Source organism: Bos mutus, chromosome 23, assembly GCF_027580195.1.
Source record: "Bos mutus isolate GX-2022 chromosome 23, NWIPB_WYAK_1.1, whole genome shotgun sequence".
In the NCBI taxonomy this organism is placed as follows: Eukaryota; Metazoa; Chordata; class Mammalia; order Artiodactyla; family Bovidae; genus Bos; species Bos mutus.
Window position 1 is genome coordinate 31,278,036 of NC_091639.1, and position 15,156 is coordinate 31,293,191.

At 40.7% G+C, this 15,156-nt stretch overlaps 2 protein-coding genes across 13 annotated transcripts in view; one reads left to right on the top strand and one right to left on the bottom strand.

The window, feature by feature from the left end:
- The window catches only part of RUNX2 (RUNX family transcription factor 2), a 232,353-nt gene that overhangs the window by 174,128 nt on the left and 43,069 nt on the right, over positions 1 to 15,156 (bottom strand). The gene's annotated exons all lie outside the window — the stretch shown is intronic.
- SUPT3H (SPT3 homolog, SAGA and STAGA complex component) overlaps positions 10,844 to 15,156 on the top strand; it is a 414,689-nt gene continuing 410,376 nt past the window's right edge. For 4 of the 8 annotated variants that reach the window (XM_070361263.1, XM_070361256.1, XM_070361257.1 and 1 more), the window contains exon 1: positions 10,845 to 11,043. The gene's annotated coding sequence lies outside the window, so the exon portion shown is untranslated. Of the gene's footprint in view, positions 11,044 to 15,156 lie in introns of all 8 variants that reach the window. The other 4 variants (XM_070361259.1, XM_070361260.1, XM_005900079.2 and 1 more) reach the window with 2 other exon arrangements.

The following is a 15,156-nucleotide window of genomic DNA, read 5'->3' on the forward strand; positions in this document are numbered from 1 at the left end:
TCGGTGCTCAGCCTTCTTCACAGTCCAACTCTCACATCCATACATGACCACAGGAAAAACCATAGCCTTGACTAGACGAACCTTTGTTGGCAAAATAATGTCTCTGCTTTTGAATATGCTATCTAGGTTGGTCATAACTTTCCTTCCAAGGAGTAAGCGTCTTTTAATTTCATGGCTGCAGTCACCATCTGTAGTGATTTTGGAGCCCAGAAAAATAAAGTCTGACACTGTTTCCACTGTTTCCCCATCTATTTCCCATGAAGTGATGGGACCAGATGCCATGATCTTCGTTTTCTGAATGTTGAGCTTTAAGCCAACTTTTTCACTCTCCACTTTCACTTTCATCAAGAGGCTTTTTAGTTCCTCTTCACTTTCTTCCATAAGGGTGGTGTCATCTGCATATCTGAGGTTATTGATATTTCTCCCGGCAATCTTGATTCCAGCCTGTGTTTCTTCCAGTCCAGCGTTTCTCATGATGTACTCTGCATATAAGTTAAATAAGCAGGGTGACAATATACAGCCTTGACATACTCCTTTTCCTATTTGGAACCAGTCTGTTGTTCCATGTCCATTCCTGACCTGCATACAAATTTCTCAAGAGGCAGGTCAGGTGGTCTGGTATTCCCATCTCTTTCAGAATTTTCCACAGTTTATTGTGATCCACACAGTCAAAGGCTTTGGCATAGTCAATAAAGCAGAAATAGATGCTTTTCTGGAACTCTCTTGCTTTTTCCATGATCTAGCAGATGTTGGCAATTTGATGTCTGGTTCCTCTGCCTTTTCTAAACCAGCTTGAACATCAGGAAATTCACGGTTCACATATTGCTGAAGCCTGGCTTGGAGCAAATTTTGAGCATTACTTTACTAGCGCGTGAGATGAGTGCAATTGTGCGGTAGTTTGAGCATTCTTTGGCATTGCCTTTCTTTGGGATTGGAATGAAAACTGACCTTTTCCAGTCCTGTGGCCACTGCTGAGTTTTCCAAATTTGCTGGCATATTGAGTGCAGCGCTTTCACAGCATCATCTTTCAGGATTTGGAATAGCTCAACTGGAATTCCATCGCCTCCACTAGCTTTGTTTGTAGTGATGCTTTCTAAGGCCCACTTGACTTCACGTTCTAGGATATCTGGCTCTAGGTGAGTGATCACACCATCGTGATTATCTGGGTTGTGAAGATCTTTTTTGTACAGTTCTTCTGTGTATTCTTGCCATCTCTTCCTAATATCTTCTGCTTCTGTTAGGTCCATACCATTTCTGTCCTTTATCGAGCCCATCTTTGCATGAAATGTTCCTTTGGTATCTCTGATTTTCTTGAAGAGATCCGTAGTCTTTCCCATTCTGTTGTTTTCCTCTATTTCTTTACATTGATCGCTGAAGAAGGCTTTCTTATCTCTTTTTGCTATTCTTTGGAACTCTGAATTCAGATGTTTACATCTTTCCTTTTTTTTTTTATATATATCTTTCCTTTTCTCCTTTGCTTTTTGCTTCTCTTCTTTTCACAGCTATTTGTAAGGCCTTCCCAGACAGCCATTTTGCTTTTTTGCATTTCTTTTCCATGGGAATGGTCTTGATCCCTGTCTCCTGTACAATGTCACAAACCTCATTCCATAGTTCATCAGGCACTCTATCTATCAGATCTAGGCCCTTAAATGGAATATTACTCAGCCATAAAAAGGAACACATTGGAGTCAGTTCTAATGAGGTGGATGAACCTAGAACCTATTATACAGAGTGATGTAAGTCAGAAAGAGAAAGATAAATATTGTATTCTAACATATATTTTGGCTGGATGGCATCACTGACTTGAGGCACATGAGTTTGGGTGAACTCCAGGAGTTGGTGATAGACAGGGAGGCCTGGTGTGCTGCGATTCATGGGGTTGCAAAGAGTCAGACACGACTGAGTGACTGAACTGAACTGAACTGAACATATATATATGGAATCTAGAAAAATGGTACTGAAGAATTTATTTACACGGCAGCAGTGGAGAAACAGACATAGAGAATAGACTTATGGACATTGGGAGAAGAGAGGAGAGGGTGAGATGTATGGGAAGAGTAACATGGAAACTGACATTACCATATGTAAAAGAGACAGGCAACGGGAATTTGCTGTATGGCTCAGGAAACAGGGGCTCTGTATCAACCTAGAGGGGTGATATGGAAAGGGAGAAGGAGGGAGGTTCAGAACGGAGGGGATGTATGATTACTGTGTGGAAAATTCTGAAAGAGATGGGAATACCAGGCCACCTGACCTGCCTCTTGAGAAACCTATATGCAGGTCAGGAAGCAACAGTTAGAACTGGACATGGAACAACAGACTGGTTCCAAATAGGAAAAGGAGTACGTCAAGGCTGCATATTGTCACCCTGCTTATTTAACTTCTGTGCAGAGTACATCATGAGAAATGCTGGGCTGGATGAAGCACAAGCTGGAATCAAGATTGCCGGGAGAAATATCAATAATCTCAGATATGCAGATGATACCACCCTTATGACAGAAAGTGAAGAAGAACTAAAGAGCCTCTTGATGAAAGTGAAAGTGGAGAGTGAAAAAGTTGGCCTAAAGCTCAACATTCAGAAAACTAAGATCATGTCATCTGGTCCCATCACTTCATGGCAAATAGATGGGGAAACAGTGGCTGACTTTATTTTTTTGGGCTCCAAAATCACTGCAGATGGTGACTGCAGCCATGAAATTAAGACACTTACTCCTTGGATGGAAAGTTATGACCAACTTAGACAGCATGTGAAAAAGCAGAGACATTACTTTGCCAACAAAGGTCTGTCTAGTCAAGGCAATGGTTTTTCCAGTGGTCATGTATGGATGTGAGAATTGGACTATAAAGAAAGCTGAGCGCCAAAGAATTGATGCTTTTGAACTGTGGTGTTGAAGAAGACTCTTGAGAGTCCCTTGGACTGCAAGGAGATCCAACCAGTCCATCCTAAAGGAGATCAGTCCTGGGTGTTCATTGGAAAGACTGATGTAGAAGCTGAAACTCCAATACTTTGGCCACCTGATGAGAAGAGCTGACTCATTGGAAAAGACCCTGATGCTGGGAAAGATTGAGGGCAGGAGGAGAAGGAGATGGTTGGATGGCATCACCAATACAATGGACGTGGGTTTGGGTGGACTCCAGGATTTGGTGATGGACGGGGAGGCCTGGCGTGCTGTGGTGCATGCGTTCGCAGAGTTAGACATGACTGAGTGACTGAACTGAATTGAACTGATGTCTGATTCATGTTGAGGTTTGACAGAAAAGAAGACAATCCTGTAAAGCAATTATCCTTCAGTAAAAAAATAAATTAAAAAAAAAAACTTCCTGTTTGGAATTTATGGTTTCTTGGAGGAAGGGACAGTTAATGCAGTTTGGGATAGACATGTACACACTGTTATTTAAAATGTATAACAAACCAAGACCTATTGCATAGCACATGGAACTCTGCTGAATGTGGCAACCTGGATGGGAGGGGAGTTTGGGGGAGAATGGATACGTGTATACGTATGGCTAAATTCCTTAGCTGTTCACCTGAAAACTATCACAACATTGTTAATCAGCTATACCGCAGTACAAAATAAAAAGGTAAAAAAAAAAGAAAAAAGAAAAACACCTTCCTGTTTAGAGGAGAGTGTGGGGGAGAATGGACACATGTATATGTATGGCTGAGTCCCCTTGCTGTGCACCTGAAACCATGGCAACATTGTTAATTGACTATACTCCAATATAAAATAAAAATTAAAAAAAAAAAAAAAAAACCTTCCCATTTCTTCCAGGTTCTACTGTCATCTTTATGTCCCAGATATTTTTGCCATTGTCCCTCCTCTACATCAAGTGTTCAACCTCTTTACTGATATCTTCTCCAAAGTTTTTGAGCAAACTCAAGGTCTTGAACTTAAAAAAAATCTATTCTGTGACCTCGAATATTTCTCTACTCTCTTGCTTCTTCACTGTCCAAGTTCTTGGAAAGAATAACACAGTTGAATTCTCAACTTCCTTATCTACTCTTCCTTTTTCAAGTCACCACAATCAAATTTCTAATCCTATCAGAGACTTCCCACATATCCTACTAGGGGCTTCCTAGGTGGCACTAGTGGTAAAGAATCCATCTGCCACTGTAGGAGACCCAGGAGACTAAGAGTTTGATCCTTGGGTCAGGAAGATCCCTTGGAAGAGGAAATGGCAAACTGCTCCTGTCTTATTGCCTAGAGCTGCTGAGCCTGGAGGGCTACAGTCCAGGGGTTGCAAAGAGTCGGACATGACTGAGAGAGCACAAATTATGAATCCTACCACTGTATTGGAGCTGCTTTGCCAAACGTCGTTTTGAACGGGCTAAATCCAACTAACTCATTTTAGTACTGTTCATCTCTCTTTAAAACTCCTGGCCCTCCTGGTTTCCATGACAACACTGCTTCCTTAGTGTACTTCATGAGTTCTTCCTCTCCCTGTCCTACTGAATGTGGGTGTGTAGAATCCAGTCTTTGTTCTATGCGTACTCTTCTGGGCATTTCATTGTCTCTCTTGGCTTCAGTTGTGTCCACAGATCCTTTAGGAGAACGTTTTCAGGCCAAAGCTGGTACAGGGCTAAATTCCACATCTAAGTGACATGTGTGGAATGCTACGTACTGTGTGCTACTGTTTCCCAATGGGCATCTACCCTCTTGAACTCCAGACTTGATTTTGGCTTCTATCTCCACCACTCTGTCTGAAGTGTCCAGTTGGCTACTGCTTTATAGCTACCTGCGATTTCATATGGTCACCTTACACTTAACATGACTAACTTGCCTCTCGGTAACTTGAGGAAATTTGGAATCATTCTATTTCTTGTGGCTTACCTCCATCCTGATATCTTACCAGTTAGTTATATTTTGGTCCTCTATATTCTACTTCCTTAGTATTTCTTCCATCCGTCATGTTCTATCATTTCCTAGTCCACTGACATAGCTCTAGCCTATATCATCTCTTTCTTGAATTAACTTCTTCCAATTTTTCACCCTTCCAATATTTCTTGCACATCACTGCCAACCTCGTAACAGGCAAATTTAATAATGTCATTAAAATACGTATTTCCAAGTTTCCCCATTTTTTATCAGATAAAGTCCAAATTCCATAAAACAACGCCCAAGACTTTCTCTGATTTGTCCCCTCCCAAGTTTCTGGCTCCCATTTTTACACACTGTGATCCCAGTGTGCTGGACGGGTTGCAATTCCCTCTAACACATTGGCTTTGCTTATGTTACTCCCTTTGCCTAAATTACCCTTTTTCATTTTGTTCAACTATTATTCACTTTTCAAAACTGGGTTTTTTGAGTCATCCATCTTCTTAATAGTAATAATGAAAAAGAAGACATATTAAGGGCTTATTATGTGCCAGACATCTTATGTACATTTTCAGGCAATCATCACAACAAAACTCTGAAGTTTATATCATTCTCAATACAAATTATTATACTAATAAGTGGCATATGTGTGCTCAGTTGCTTTAGTATTGCCTGACTCTTTGGGACCGTATGTACTGTAGCCCGCCAGACTCCTCTGTCCATGGGATTCTCCAGACATGAATACTGAAGTGGGTTGCCATGCCCTCCCCCAGGGGATCTTCCCAACCCAGGGACTGAACCCAGGTCTCCCGCAGGCAGATTCTTTACAGCTGAGCCAGTGGGAAAGTTTAGTGTTAGGATTAGGGTGGCATAGAAGCCCGTATTTTTTGGGTTAATGAGTTTAAGTATACTCTGGAAAGAGGATATAGCTTCTGCTGCATCCATGAAAGACTAAAAATAAAAGTAAATTAACTTGATTAAATTTTTGATATAAACCCCTGGTCACTGGGCTTCCCTGATAGCTCAGATGGTAGAATCTGCCTGCAATGCAGGAGACCTGGGTTCTATCCTTGGGTCAGGAAGAGCCCCTGGAGAAGGAAATGGCCACACACTCTAGTATTCTCTTTGGAGAATTCCACGGACAGAGGTGCCTGGTGGGCTACGGTCCACAGGGTTGCAGAAAGTCGGACATGGCTGAGCAGGTAACACTTTCAGTTTTCACTCCTGGTCACTAGCAATTGATCTGAGCATTCTTTAGTCAATACAGGTTTGCATCCAGCTTCAGAATGTGAACTAGGAACAGCAGGTTGCATTAGCTATACCATGGTTTACTTCACTCATGGTACAGATTAATTTTCCTCCCTCTTTCCACATTTCATAGAAAAATAAATGTATATGCATAATAGAAAATGGAGACAGTTACTCAAACAATTCCCTGAATTAGATCCAGTTTTACTTACATCTAAATATCTCCATGAAAATACTTTGTCGAACTGAATGTTTCTGTATATTTGTCTCAACTGAATTCTCCACTTTATTTTCAGGTATTGATAGACCCTCTCTCCTCATCCCCTGAAAAACAAGTATTGTTTTCTTTTATTCCTTTATTTTGGCCATGCCATGTGCTTTCAGGATCTTGATTCTCTGACCAGGGATCGAACCTGTGACCCCTGTAGTGGAAGCACAGAGTCCTAAGCACTGGACTGCCAGGGAATTCTTCCTCACATCTTGAAGCAAAAATAAAATATTCTTTGACATATATTAGACAGGTCTAGATGGGCTTCTATTATGTGAGCAGGGTTAAAAATTGAATTATTATTAAAAGAGGTACAAACTTTCCTTCACTTTCATAAGAACTTAGGATGGCAAAAATGCTAAAGATAATACAAACTCTGTACTTCATTACTTATTTATGCCTAAAATTGGATTCTTGGTCTCGTACATACACTCAAGATACTCTCTCCCCAGTCCTTTCCATCTCAGTTAATGGCAAAGTCATTTTTCCAGTGTCTCAGAACACTTGAGAGTCATGCATTGGTTCCTTTATGACCTCATATTATGTTATTCTTCTTTCTGGGTCACTCTTCTTCAGTTAAAATGGCCTTCTGGACATTCCTGCAACTTACCAACCCTGTTCCCACTTCAGGGCCTTCGCGTGCATTGTCCTCATGGTCTGGAATTCTCTTTCTTTAAACAACTACAGGTACCGCCTTCACGTTCTTCAAGTCATTATTCAAATAACACTTCCTTAGTGAGCCCTACCCTGCTAGTCGAATATAAAAATCACAATTCTCTTATTCCTTTTGTGCTTTATCTCATTCCATAATCTCTTTCCTGTTGTATAATTTTTCCACCTCTAACACTAATGGCCTTTTAATATATAATTTGAGTATTCATTTTGCTTATTGTCCAACTCCTTCTAGAATGTGAGTTTGATGATGGCATGGAGTTTTGTTTTGTCCACTGCTATATCTGTGGCTCCTAGAATAGTGCCAGGCACACTATGCTGCTGCTGCTGCTAAGTTGCTTCAGTTGTGTCCGACTCTGTGCGACCCCATAGACGGCAGCCCACCAGGCTTCCCGTCCCTGGGATTCTCCAGGCAAGAACACTGGAGTGGGTTGCCATTTCCTTCTCCAATGCATGAAAGTGAAAAGTGAAAGTGAAGTCGCTCAGTCGTGTCCGACTCTAGCGACCCCAGGTAGGCCCATCATAAATAATTGCTGAGTAAATATGATAATTAGCATCTATTACTAACTCTCAACAAATAGACCCTATTTTTCAAAGGTAGAAATGTAAAAGTTGTTTGTTTCCAATACAAGAGGTATTATATAGTAGATTCTATGGGAATGGAACAACTTAAGTTTCCATAAGTCTAGAGAGGTCAGGGGCCTGATGAAACCCTGATATTCTCTGATTCTCTTCCCATCGGAATCTTGAAAACATGATCATTTTCTAGCAGCCAAGCACTAATTTTAAAAGATCCTGGAATGTTAAACCTGCAATGAGAGTTTCCTAAGAGGATGGATCATGATTACAGTTCTACAAGCTGATTTTAGTATTTCTTCTCTCATCACTTTGCTACTCTTCCTACTTTGAAATATATGAATATAATTGGAAGGTTTGGGAAGCCAATTTGATTACACTATGAATAATTATGTGCTACACCTCCAGTGTATCAATAAATTTGATTAATATATACCTTTCCCTGTTGGTCTTTTAAAATGCACATAGTTGAACATCCAAACTGGCCTAAAGCAAGAGTCTGACAACGTTAGTAAGAGTTGAGAATTAGTAATAGGTGCTAATTATCGTATTTAATTTTTGGAAGCATAAATATGAAAGCTAAAACTATTCTGCACACCTTTCAGATCCATCTTTTGGTCATGCCTATTTAAAAGAAGCACAGAATTTTAGGGCTACAAGATTGTATTTTACTTGGCTTGATTGCCTTATTTTACACTTATGAAAACTGAGCCTCCAAGATACCACGGAACTGAATAACTGTTTTGGTCAGAACTTCTTCTAAGATTAAAACAAGGTAACTGTGAGATTGCCACTGAAAACCTGTTCTTAGTATAAGGAAATTAATTGACTATAGCAAAAATTACAATATGGAATTCTAAACAATATGCAGTCTTACGCAGTTTATTTCCATGGTGACTACATAAACACTAGAAAAGCAAATTAAGCAAAGGATAAAATAATTGATAAAATGATAAAATGGCTCCACAAGCATCCTAATAAATAATTAAGAGTCATGGGTCACAAAAGAGTTAAGAATTTGCAGGTCACCTGAAGTGAATTGTTCTATGGCATTCACAGGAGGAGAAGTTACTTTCTCACAGAGATGGTTCCATAGTATGCATGGCCTCTGCTATTATTTGGAGGATTAGGGCTTCTTTTCTTACCTATCTAATCTAGTCATCTTTTAAGATGCCAAGAGGTATTTTTGCTTAGATATATATTCCTTTCTGTTTGCATTAGTGAGTCTATATTAAGGTTAATATGCCAGAGGAATGTAAAAGTCTACAGTAGCAGCTGGCTTTGTTCAAGGGATGAAGACTTTTTTGTGGTGTGATGAATTCAGTTTGGTCTCCTGGTGTGTCTTCTCCACATGTTTGGAAATCACATATTTTTCTGAAAGCTGGTAGTCATCAACATTTTCTTATCGGCACTGGTGTCATTGTTTTAGCATTGTTATAATGAAGATACTTTAGTAGTATTGATAACTGAGGATCTTTGGTATTAATTGAATGGAAAGTATTTTTGACTCTGTGGACAGGAATGCTCTCAAACTACAAACAAAATTATAGCTAAGCCAAATTTTTAAAATAGATTTTAACAGATTCCAGGAGGTAGGAACATTAAGATAATTCATGTGACTTCAAAGGTAAGATCTTTGTGAACAGCATGTCACAATTTCCTAAGAGTGAAATTTTGAGCTCCCTCTACCAGAACCTTGTTTAACTTAGTTTCTTTTCTCCGACACCTTTCCTATTGTGTGTGATCATATTGTAGGTCAGATACCAGTGGCTTGAGAGTAAAGTCTGGGTACTGTTCTGAAAACTAGGTTATATCTGGTCCCCATGTGATGCAGGTAAAACTCCCATGAAAATATGAGTATGGCAACACTGATGGAACATAATTTTAATTGAAATGATCTCCTTTGGGTTATATTTCTGTAGATCTAATGTTAGTATTTCTCTTAATTCTCTATTTTCTTGCTAATGTACTTGAAAGGGTTTTTCAACAATTTTATAAACCAGTCTTCCTTCGTAAGAAATTATGACAATTTTCTCTGTTACTTTCCCTTAAAGTCTACACTTTTTCTACCAATGAACTGAGCCTTGATTTACACATTATGGTGAGCTTTTACATCCTAAACATATTTATTCTTTTGAAACTTTAATTATTTGGCAAGTATTTAAGCATTGGGGAGGTTGAAGAGACCTAAACACGAAATTAACAGAGAACTCAACTACAATCCACAGAGGAAATAATCAAATAAGTTGCTATTTTAAACAATGTAAGCAAATAGGAAGAAGGAAGGGATTATTTCAGAACACAAATATTCACCGGCAAGAAACTAACCGAAGTAGCAACGCTTAAAAAACTGGAAGGTTAGTAGTTAAATCTTTGAAAAATAAAGAAAGCAACTCAAGTCACTCTTATGACTGTATTATTTAAAGAAATATATCTGTACCAATCCTGAGGACAGGATGTACAGCTCAAAAGTGGGAGTCAAGATTTAAAAATAAGGAGAAGCAGGCTAAAATTCTAAGGAAAAATAAATACAGGATCATACATCAAGAAGCCTTGAAATAGCAAAAAGGTTTCAATCAAAACGTAGTCGTTAAATGTTAAAATGAGGAATGGGGGAAAAGTCGCTGCGGGGTATCATCTTCCACTGCCTGTACGGGAAGGATGGAGTGGTGATACGCGGGAGCCGGCGGAAGACCGGATGTTTCACTGTCTCAGAAATTGTCCCCTGTCCTCACACCGGCACCGTGAGCGGTCCTCTGGGGAAGCAAGCCTTTCTGATCTTTCCATTTCCCTGCACCATCCTAAAGGCACAGTCCCGCTGGGACTCCGGTTCATCTCAATTCTGAAGGAAACCGTTAGAGGCCAATCTCTGCCCTGAAGTTGAAAATAAACTTCCTCCGTCCCTCGAAAACGCCAGCCCTCTCAGCTCATTCTTAAAGGAATGGCCCTGAACATCCTCCAGTTCTGTTCATCCCCACCCCTCTCCCAGCAGCCCTCGTCCTAAAAAGGCCGCGGCGTGGCTCGGGGTCGCCCGCCCGCCGGCCAGGCGATCAAAGCACCACGGCCTCAGGGAAAGCGGCAGCAGGAGCGCGCCGCGAAGCCCCGCCCCCAGCGAGTGTGGCGGAAGTGGCTGGCTCAGGAAAGGAGACCGCGCGCCACCTGGCCGAGCGCGCATGCGCCAGCGCCCGCGCCGAGAGTGGTGGGGGCGATCGTAGCCCTCCCTCCTCCACCTCCGCCACCCCCGCCCCACAGTGAGAATCGGGCTCACGCCATCTTGCCCCCCCACCCCCACCCCAACCACGTCCCCGCTGAACCACCCTTTCCCTTTCGACACTTTCAGCCCCCCACCCCGCCCTTTTCCAAGCGTGTCCCGGGCCGCCGCCGCAGAAACCGCACCATCTCTAACCCCACATTCTCCACGCGGGACGCCCAGCCGTGTCTACAAGTGTTCTTAGAGCAGAGGTTGTAGGGGGTATCGGGGGCGGGACGGGGGAGGACGGGGGAGAGGGCTGGGGTCGAGAGGGGCGCCGAACCCACGTGTCTGGGCCCTGCCCCGGCCCCTGTCCCCGGGGGACGGCCGCGGGGGGTCCCGGGCGTTCGCGCCGGAGGCCGAGGGGAGAACCGAAGCAGCGTCTCCGGAGCCGCCGGCCCCGCGAGGCGCCCGGGTTCGCCCGCGGAGTGTGGAGTTGGCCTTGACTCCTCCCCGTTGGCGGGTGGGCGTGGGGCCAGGGGAGTTGGGCGGGCGGGTGAGAGCGGGTACCGCTGGGTGTGTTAAGAAGCACCTTCCGCCTGTCATCTAGGCCGTGTTTAGGGGGAAATAATTCTTAAAGAAGGAAATTGTTGCTTTATGGGCGAGGTGAAAGAAGAGTTAGGTAGTGTTAGAAGAGGTGTAGCATCCTGGAAAGGGAAAAAATTGACTCTCCCCACATCTGTTATCCCTGGGGAAATTATTTAGCGTGTTTTTGGCTGGGTGTTTTGGTCTGTCAAATGGGGGTAGTAGTAGCCTATCTCAGAAATGTGAGGATTAGATGAGATAATACAGGTTAAATGCTTATTGCAAGCTCTGAGCACTGATTAATTACCTGCCATTTTTATCTCTCTGTTTTAAGGAATTCAGAATGACTGTGACCTGGCTTTCTAAGTGAGAAAATGAAACTGGCCTCAATTTATAGGGGGCAGTGGAATGTAATATGTGGCGCTCAGAGGCGTTCCTGGAAATGTGTTATTAATGTACACGGGGATAAATGAGCTTAACTCCCTGAGGTTATAAGACTTTAGCTACCAATATTTCCTTGCAAAGAAATGATGATGAATTTATCTGGGAGGGGAAGATCTAGAGTCTTAGTGTATGTGAGGGATAGAACTTTGGAAGTAGAATTAAATTTGTCTATGAAGATTTACTTGAAGACCAAATTGAGTACGGAACTCGTGGAATTTCTGGTAGATGTTTGAGAGAGGATGGATTTGACTGTTATGAATAAGTTTCCTGATAGTTACTATTTTGCAAAAAGAAAGTGCCCTTTAGTGTGCTATTGCACGTTTCTTGTCTCTGGGAACATTTAAGAAAAGATCTAGAGCAGCCCTGTCCAGTGGAACTTCCTGTCGTTACGGAAATATTCTGTAATCTCTGCTTTCCTAATATGGTACCCACTAGACACAAGTTGCTCTTAAGCATTTGAAGTATGGCTAGTGCACTTAGGAATTTAATTTTTAATTTTATTTAAATTAATTGATGTCGGGAAGATCCCCTGGAGAAGGAACCCACTGCAGTATTCTTTGGAAAATCCCATGGACAGAGGAGTCTGGAAGGCTGCAGTCCATGGTTTGCAAAAGAAGCCAACAGGACCTAGCAACTAAGCAAACAAAATTAATTGAAATATAAATAGCGGCTTGTGGCTAGTGGCTGCCTTGTTGGACAGCATAGGTCTAGAATCTAGGCCCTGAGACCTTTTCCAATTCTTGATTTGGTTGAATTTTAAGTTGGAGAAGCCAGTTCTTAGAACATTTGTTGCCTTAGGGAATCATAATTATATTCAAATAATACCTTTCATTCAAATACTGTAGTTCAAAGCTTGGGTCTGTTAATACTTATTTACAGCTTGCAAATTAAAGCAAAGCATTCTTTTGACTCCTAGGTTGTACAGCTAATGCCAGATTCATCTGGAGAGTCGTAATAATATGAAGTGGAGTTTCCTTTAACCATTATTGTACTGTGACTGGGTGTCCACTATCTTTTATCACTTTAGTTAGTTTTCAGTGAAAACCTTTCAACTCTTTTATTCCTAAAGTTTTTTCAGTTTGAAAGATCGTGTTTTTCATTAACTGTAATAGTAAACTTTGAGCATTGGGCCATTGCAATAGTTTTGTAGTTACTGGTATTCAAAACTCTTGAAGAGAGAAGCCTGAAATTTGGCAGTATTTTGCAAGGATGCTTTCTTTGAAATATAGTTTTTTTTTTTTTTTTAAGCAAATGTTTATAAAGTTAAGTTTTGAAGAAAACCTTAAAAAAAAAACCCACTTTATTTATCGATAACACACCCTTAACTCTGGTCTGGTGTCTGTAGAGTGGTACCCTTTGTCTCAAGGCTGATGGTAATCCTTGGATCTGGAACAAAAACTGGAAGCTCATAAATAAAGCATATACAGAGAATACCCCATAACATACAAATCAAATGGATTGCTCTTGTGTAGGGTGACTGTATACCCTGCTTTTTTGGGTCAGTCATGGTTTAGAGCCTGTTTGTCTCTGCATAATTATTAATAGGGACCCTTTCATTTTAAAAAATGTTCCAGTTGGGTCCACATAATAATATGGTCACCCTCCTTTTAAGCTTGTTGAAATCTGGAGTATATAATTTTAGGAGGAGTAAATGTACTGTGGTCTCAGAAATGTACTCACTTTGAAGTAGTGACAGATATTGCTCATGTGCATAAATAACACATGAGCTGTCTGGAGTAAGGCCAGCAAGTGACCTGTCCGCTTAAGCCACTGATAATTAAAAATTTCTACTTTTCTCAGTATAATTGGCTAGCAATCTTGGGTACTTTGATTGTTGGTTTTCTCTAAAAAAATATTTTGTTGTAAAATCTGCAAAGAAAGTTGGACCATGCCAGTCAAATCAGAACACTGAGTATTCTTGTTGAAAATCATACCTGTTTTACTGTATGGTGAAATTGAGCGATGAAATTAGTTAGAAATCTGCTTACCACGTTAAAGACTGGTTTCACTTAAATAGTAAAGAATAATAGTTCAATCTAATGCATTATTGTGTTAATTGAATTTATAGTGTAGTGGATTAAAATACTTTATTGAGAGTCAAACACATTTGGTTTGATTCCTCACTGCTGAGGGTTAAATGCAGTAACCCCTGTGATGTGTTGGGTGCAGTGCTGGGTGCAGCAAAGCACAGAAGTACTCAGCAAGTATTAGCTGCTCTAGCCTTAAGTTTATCAAGTAATGGATCTGGAGATGCATTTTGCATTAGTTTTAACTAATTCCAAAATCCAGGTGTACACGTTTTCTGCCCTATGATTTCAGTTGAGATGTTTAACTTTTCTGAGTCTCAATTTCCTCATCAGTAAAATAGGATTAGGACCTAACCTTAACCTACCTCCTCACAGGATTACTGGAGGCTTCAGATGAGAACTGCGTAAATTGTCTTTCAGACGTTAATTTAACTGGTTGAGTCTCAACTGGTCTACCTCCTACCTCCAGTAAAGACTGGCCTTAAATCTGCAAAAACTGCATGTATTTTAATTTGTGAATCAGCACATACATAAGATCATTCTCTTTTACAAATAATACTGTAAGTCCCGGCAATGGTGCTTAACTGATCTGTTTCCAGTATATTCCCTGCCCCAAACAACTCTATACTAACTGCTAAGGGAAAAACCAATGTTTTCATGGGCACTTCATGTGTTCCAAACTAATGCTCTATCTTATTTATCCAAAGATGTCATTCCCCCTTAATAGGTGGTACTGATGAGTCTTTACTTTCTGGAATGGATATGTAAGATTCTTTGTTTACATTGCTGCCTCTGATAATATCTAATAGTGGATATTGAAGTTTAAGTTTATGAATATGAAAATAACATTCTGTCTGGCATATAGTATGTATTAGTTGCTGAAAAACTGTTGTGTTCCTTGAATTTTCACAGGGCAGTAAATATGTGAACTTCTAAAATTATAAAATATACAAATATACATTACTTACAAAGCTTAAAGTATGCTTTTGCTATTTCAAATGCTGTAGAGGTTTTTTTGACTGGATCCTTTATATTTCACTTTTTTTTTCATATTAATTTGTTTCTGAATCTTTAAAAGACTACTCCTAAGCATAGTATTCTTTCTCTGAGGATATGCATGTTTAATAGTAGTACTTTGGGATATGTTTTCAAGAAACTGTACTTTTGTTGGGTTCATCATCATCGTCATCATCATGATGAACTGAGTATTTCTAGGTACCAGGCACTGTCCTTGGTGCTTTGTGTCCATTACTTGATGTCGCCTATGAGAGGAGTACTTTTAATCTCCTTTTTAAAGATGAGGGAACTGAGGCAGGGAGGTGAGTGACT